A 7,810-nucleotide genomic window follows, 5' to 3' on the forward strand; every position below is an offset into this window, starting at 1 on the left:
TGACGACTCTTACATGCCACACCTGGTAAGTCAGCAAGAACCCCTTTCAGTTCTGTCTTCAAACTGTGACCACTCCACAGCCTCTCCAGTGTTACTATTCTGGGCTAAGTCAGAGTCATCCACATAGACCCCTAGATGATTAATCCGGTAAGGTCTAAATTGATCTTGAAGCCATCCTGGTCCCTGCCCCACTCTTTAGTCAGTTCTCAGCATAGCAGCCAGAATCATTTTGCTGCTTAAAATCCTTAGGCTTCTTAGCTTGCTCAAGAGCAAAACAAAGTCCTTACAATAACTTAGGAGGACCTATAGGAACTGAACCCCACTGCCTCCCACTACTTCCCTGAATTCATCAAGTACATCCCTGTGTTCACTGCATCCCAGCCACAGGGGTCTCCTGTTCCTGAGTCACCCCAGGAGGCACCCTCTCAGGGTCTTTGCACTGGCTATTCCCTCTGCCTGGAGAACTCTTCTCCTAGACTTCTGTACGACCCAAACCCCCACCAGTCAGATCTATGTTTAATTGCTTCCTCCTTAGGCTTTCTATGACCTCTCTAGGTAATCATGTAAACTGCCCTCTGCTAATAGACACATATCCACCTTTTTTGCTGCTTTTTTCCCCAGTAGCACTAATCACCATCCAGCAGTATATACTACTTTATTGATTCATTGTACTAGAATATAAGCTCCATAGTGTTTCTTTTTTTTTAACTGATAGATCTGCAGAGCATAGAGCTGCTGCTGCTGCTTTGCTTCAGTCGTGTCCGACTCTGTGTGACCCCATACATGGCAGCCCACCAGGCTCCCCTGTCCCTGGGATTCTCCAGGCAAGAACACTGGAGTGGGTTGCCATTTCCTTCTCCAGTGCACAAAAGTGAAAAGTGAAAGTGAAGTCGCTCGGTCGTGTCCGACTCTTAGCGACCCCATGGACTGCAGCCTACCAGGCTCCTCCATCCGTGGGATTGTCCAGGCAAGAGTACTGGAGTGGGGTGCCATTGCCTTCTCCGAGAGCATAGAGCAATGCCTGGCAAGTAGCAGGCAACTAGTATTTGTTAAATAATACCATCTGCCTTTTTCTTGTTTACATAGCTGTTGACCTTTTATCTTTAAAATGTATATATAATATGTATCTTTTATAGATATATAATATGTATCATACATATATGCTTTTTTTGGTCATAAGCCAAATATCTTACTTGCTTTGACCTCTCTTGTGCTGGTGTCACCTCTGCCTAGGATACTTTTTCCTCTCTGTGCCTTCTCCAGAGTTAATTTCCTGCTCTCACCTCTCTCTCCATCCTATTTAGATGTGGTCTTAATCTTTAGCACCTAACCTTTCCAGGGCATTTGCCGCTTCCTAATACTGGGTTTTGTATGTGTATCGCTCCTTTGCTGTATTGCACACCCCTACAGAGCCAAATCCAGGCCCTTTTGTAATGTTTCTTCCACTGGATTGACCAAAAAGTTTGTTAGGCTTTTCCCATAAATTGTTAAGGAAAAACTCAAACGAACTTTTGAACCAACCCAGTATATTCCAGTCAAAGGGTAGACTGGAGTAAATTAAAAAACTCAAGAGCTAAATCACTTGCTCAATTGCAATATAGTTGATACTTGAGTAGTGCACAGTGCAGGGGTTAAGAACACTGCCACTGGGGTAAAACCTGTGTGTAAGTTTATAGTTGGGCTCTGTATCCATGGATAAAACCAAGTTGCAGATTGTGTAGTACTGTAGTATGTGTTTATTGGACAGGGGGCAGGGAGTGTGTATGAGTGGACCCATGCAGTTCAAACCTGTGTTGTTCAAGGGTCAACCTTTATCTAGCCCCCTTTATCTATCCCCAGGGACATCTATAGTGAAATTTATTTTACAGTATAAACTGTCTACACAAGACAGTGAAGCAAAAGTAACATTAAATAACATGGACTCAAACAGTCAAAAAGTTGTTTCATTTTCATGCCCTGCTCCCCTCCCCACCCATCTTTCTGTTACATCAAAGGTAAAGTATCAGTTCTTTTATGTAACACACACACACACACACACACATACATATATATATATATATATATATTATTGTATTTATTCATGGCTGTTCTGAGTCTTGATTGGTGCTCCAGGGCTTTCTCTAGTTTTGGAGAGTGGGGGCTACTCTTTGTTGAGGTCCCTAGAGCACACAGATTTCAGGAGTTGTGGCACACAGCTCCACAGCATGTGGAATCTTCCGGGACGAGGGATGGAACCCATGTTCTCTACATTGGCTTGCAGATTCTTATCCACTGGGCCCCCTGGGAAGTCCTATGTAACACTTAAAAAACAACAACAACAACAAAAAAAACGGGCTTCTGGCTCAGCCTTTGGCAGACAACAGTAGCTTACTGAAAAGTACTGTTTCGTTTTCATTGTATCTGTTCTTAAGGCTACATCTACACACATGATACGATTTAACATTACCAAAGTGATTTTAAAAGTGTTCCTCTTAAAATATATTAAGTAAAAGGAGACTCAGAAGTTCCTCTTATGCCTGTGATGTAGATATCTGGAAAGGGTATCACCCTGACTCAAACAGAAAACTGGATAGATGACAAAATCATGCATTTTATTGGGTCTGTCAGATGGCCAATGTGGCACGGCAGTCAACTAGCCTTAATTTCAAGGATGGACAAACCCCTCCAAAGAGACAGGATGTAGACTTGCTCACCTGTAGCAGAGCATGGGAGAAGTGTTGACCACCATATACGCAGATAAGAGAAAATCGACTAAAATATTAAAGAATTGCTAAAGACCAAACTGAAGCTAAGATGATAGTATAAAACCCCTGGGAGCCTGAGATATAGAGGGACCATGGATGCATGGACCAGCTCTTTCCAAAAACTCTACCCCATGTTCGTGAGAAAGACTTGGGAGGAGTAGGGGTGCTGGACCTCTGTAGAGCCTCCCTGGGTTTGGAGACGTGCAAAGGAAGGAGGCATAGGAAAGTCGTGAGACCTTGCTTCTCCCTGCCTAGGTCCTTACCTCAATGAGAGCAAAAAGGCCTAAGCCACCAGGGAGAAAGGGGAGCAGAAAACCCTGTCTACATAGGGCACAGGTAAAGACTCATTGCTGCTGGGCCAAGGTAAGAAAAAAACCTCTGCTCTTGGAAGGGACAGGATTCAATCCTGAGCCCCAGGATTTTATACCAATACCATTAAAGGCCTCCTGCAAATGCAAGAGGGGCAGGAAACTCCCCCTTCAAGACCAACCACAGATACAAGTTGGGGTTTGGCTGCCACAGAACGGAGGGACAAGAATGCTGAGAAGAGACTCATTCCCAAGTCTGGGCACAAAGGACTTAAGACTGAGGCTGAATTAGAACAAAGAACCCTGACTTCTCTCTGACTACCAACCCAGCAAGCAGTTGCTGGGGGCATGGGCAAAGGGCATAAAGACCTGTCGTTATGGTGCAGGTATGCACAACAGCGGAAAGCTAAGGATGAACACTTGAGAAAAATTCTACAGTCCCAACCAAAAGACAAAATAACATTCACTTCGGTTCAGTCGCTCAGTTGTGTCCAACTCTTTGCGACCCCATGAATCGCAGCACGCCAGGCCTCCCTGTCCATCACCAACTCCCGGAGTTCACTCAGACTCACGTCCATCAAGTCAGTGATGCCATCCAGCCGTCTCATCCTCTGTCATCCCCTTCTCCTCCTGCCCCCAATCCCTCCCAGCATCAGAGTCTTTTCCAATGAGTCAACTCTTCGCATGAGGTGGCCAAAGTACTGGAGTTGCAGCTTTAGCATCATTCCTTCCAAAGAAATCCCAGGGCTGATCTCCTTCAGAATGGACTGGTTGGATCTCCTTGCAGTCCAAGGGACTTTCAAGAGTCTTCTCCAACACCACAGTTCAAAAGCATCAATTCTTCAGCGCTCAGCCTTCTTCACAGTCCAACTCTCACATCCAGACATGACCACAGGAAAAACCATAGCCTTGACTAGACGGACCTTTGTTGGCAAAGTAATGTCTCTGCTTTTGAATATGCTATCTAGGTTGGTCATAACTTTCCTTCCAAGGAGTAAGCATCTTTTAATTTCATGGCTGCAGTCACCATCTGCAGTGACTTTGGAGCCCCCAAAAATAAAGTCTGACACTGTTTCCACGGTTTCCCCATCTATTTCCCACGAAGTGATGGGACCAGATGCCATGATCTTCGTTTTCTGAATGTTGAGCTTTAAGCCAACTTTTTCACTCTCCTCTTTCACTTTCATCAAGAGGCTTTTTAGTTCCTCTTCACTTTCTGCCATAAGGGTGCTGTCATCTGCATATCTGAAGTTATTGATATTTCTTCCGGCAATCTTGATTCCAGCTTGTGCTTTTTCCAGATCAGCATTTCTCATGATGTACTCTGCATATAAGTTAAATAAGCAGGATGACAATATACAGCCTTGACATACTCCTTTTTCTATCTGGAACCAGTCTGTTGTTCCATGTCCAGTTCTACCTGTTGCTTCCTGACCTGCATACAAATTTCTCAAGAGGCAGGTCAGGTGGTCTGGTATTCCCATCTCTTGAAGAATTTTCCACAGTTTATTGTGATTCACACAGTCAAAGGCTTTGGCATAGTCAATAAAGCAGAAATAGATGTTTTTCTGGAACTCTCTTGCTTTTTTGATGATCCAGTGGATGTTGGCAATTTTATCTCTGGTTCCTCTGCCCCTGAACCAGCCTGAACATGAGGAAGTTCACAGTTCACATATTGCTGAAGTCTGGCTTGGAGAATTTTGAGCATTACTTTACTAGCATGTGAGATGAATGCAATTGTGTGGTAGTTTGAGCATTCTTTGGCATTGCCTTTCTTTGGGATTGGAATGAAAACTGCCCTTTTCCAGTCCTGTGGCCACTGCCGAGTTTTCCAAATTTGCTGGCATATTGAGTGCAGCACTTTCACAGCATCATCTTTCAGGATTTGAACTAGCTCAACTGGAATTCCATCACCTCCACTAGTTTTGTTCGTAGTGATGCTTTCTAAGGCCCACTTGACTTCACATTCCAGGATGTCTGGCTCTAGGTCAGTGATCACATCATCGTGATTATCTGGGTCATGAAGATCTTTTTTGTACAGTTCTTCTCTGTATTCTTGCCACCTCTTCTTAATATCTTTGAAATCTGTGATACACTAAAGGCAAGCATAGCAAAAACAAAGCGCAAACCTAGCCCAGTTCCTGCCTAGATTGACCAAACCCCAAACAAATGGCCTGACAGAATAAGAGACTTGATCATTTCCAGACATTAATACTATTGACTTCAGTCTCTACTGATATATAAGTAAAAACTGGCATTCAGTAAAAATTTTGAGATACACAATCAAGAAAAAAACCAACCCATTTGTGATAGACAATAAGACTATATTCACATATGATCTAGATATTGGAACTGTTGGTTAGGGACTTAACTCTGATTAACATGTTGAAGATCTAGTTGAAAATTGGGATAATATACATGAGTAGATTTCAGCAAACAGAAACTATAAGAAAGGGACAAACTGAAATGAAAAGCACAAGATCAGAGATGAGGAATATCTTCTCTGGGCTCATCAGAACACCTTATCATACCTGAGGAAATAATCAGGAAACTCAGAAACAGGTCAACAGAAATTATCCAAACTGAAACTCCCAAAAAGAAAACAGTACTCAAGGTCTATGAAGAATAATAATATATAGTAGTTGTTCAGTTGTTCCTGACTCTTTGTGAGCCTATGGACTGTAGCCTGCCAGGCTCCTCTGTTCATGAAATTATCTGGCAAGAATACTGGAGGGGGTTATCATTCCCTTCTCCAGGGGATCTCTCCAATCTAGGGATTGAACCCGGGTCTCCTGCATTACAGGCAGATTCTTTACTGTCTGAGCTACCAGGGAAGCTCTCAAGGTCTATGGGATGGTATCATATAGTCTAATACATCGTCGGAGTCCCAGACGGAGAAGAAACTGAGCAGAATATTTAAAGAAATAACTGTTAAGAATTTTCAAAATACAATGAAGGAAAACAAATCACAAATGTGTTAAGCTCAGATAAACCCAAGCACTTTCCTATACAGGAAAAAATAGACCATATGATCAAGCAATCCCAATCCACATGCAAAATGAAAACCTATGTCTATACAACAACCTGTATGTGAATGTTTATAATCCCTTTATTTGTTTTCACTGAAATCTGGATAACTCAAGTGTTCATTAATTGGCAAATGTGTGTGTGTTTTAACCCCAAATACATCCATACAGTGAAATTCTCGGCAATAAAACGGTACAAATTACTGGTATATGTAACAATATGGATGAATTTCAAATACAGTATGCCAAGTTCAGTTCAGTCGCTCAGTCATGTATGACTCTTTGCCACCCCATGAACCACAGCTCACCAGGCCTCCCTGTCCAGCACCAACTCCCGGAGCTCACTCAGACTCACATCCATTGAGTCGGTGATGCCATCCAACCATCTTGTCCTCTGCTGTCCCCTTCTCCTGCCCTCAATCTTTCCCAGTATCAGGGTCTTTTCAAATGAGTCAGCTCTTCGCATCAAGTTGCCAAAGTATTGGAGTTTCAGCTTCAACATCAGTCCTTCCAGTGAACACCCAGGATTGATCTCCTTTAGGATGGACTGGTTGGATCTCCTTGCAGTCCAAGGGACTCTCAAGAGTCTTCTCCAACACCACAGTTCAAAAGCATCCATTCTTCTGCACTCAGCTTTCTTTATAGTCCAACTCTACATCCATACATGACTACTGGAAAACCACAGCCTTGACTAGAGGGACCTTTGTTGACAAAGTAATGTCTCTGCTTTTTAATATGCTGTCTAGGTTGGTCATAAATTTCCTTCCAAGGAGTTTAAAGTCTCTCAGTCGTGTCCAACTCTTTGCGACTCCATGGACTGTAGCCCACCAGGCTCGGTCCATTGAATTTTCCAGGCAAGAGTACTGGAATGGGTTGCCATTTCCTTCTCCAGGGGATCTTCCTGACCCGGGGATGGAACCCCGGTATCCTGCATTGCGAGGCAGATGCTTTACTGTCTGAGCCACAGGGAAGCCCTTCCAAGGAGTAAGCGTCTTTTAATTTCATGGCTGCAATCACCATCTGCAAGAGAAGTCAAACCCAAAAGGATAGTTGATCCAAAAATGATTTAACAATACATGTGTTGATCCATAAGGCTTTTCATTTAAGAAGTTGGAAAAAAGTACTGTTGTCTTTGGATTTGTGGCTTCACCAGTTTTTAGCTACACGATCAGAAGCAAGTTAATCTCTCTAAACCTCGGTTTCCTTCTGTAAACGAGGTACAGTCACACTTGCCTAGAGGGCAGTGATTGCCAGAAAAGTACAGGACATCCTCCTAAATTTCACTTTCAGAAAAACGAGTCATTATTTAGTGTAAGCATGTTTGGAACAAATTTATACTAAAATAACTTTCGTTGTTTATCTGAAATTCAAATTGTACTAGACGTTATGCATTTTTGCTAAATCTGGCCACCCTAAAGCGGGCTTACTGTGGGAATTAAATGAGATAGTCACCGCAAGACGTTCCCATTTTTTAGCATAATAAGCGTTCATTGGTGTCGACGCTGCTTTGATTCCAGGCCCTCGTTCATTATAGTTCCTTTATTCTTTCACTCAGTTTTTAAATAAACCAGTTGAACTTGTGACTCTTCATTCCTGGCTGTCACCACTGGAAGGAAGTAACTGGAGGCCAATTATTAAGAAATTCCAAGCAAGCGATGCCATTACACAAGGTGTCGCCCTCAAGGGCGCGCAAGACGCGTAAATAAGACGTAGACGTGCCGAGAGGCAGCCG

The sequence above is a fragment of the Bos indicus x Bos taurus genome, chromosome 7, assembly GCF_003369695.1.
Source record: "Bos indicus x Bos taurus breed Angus x Brahman F1 hybrid chromosome 7, Bos_hybrid_MaternalHap_v2.0, whole genome shotgun sequence".
NCBI lineage: Eukaryota > Metazoa > Chordata > Mammalia > Artiodactyla > Bovidae > Bos > Bos indicus x Bos taurus.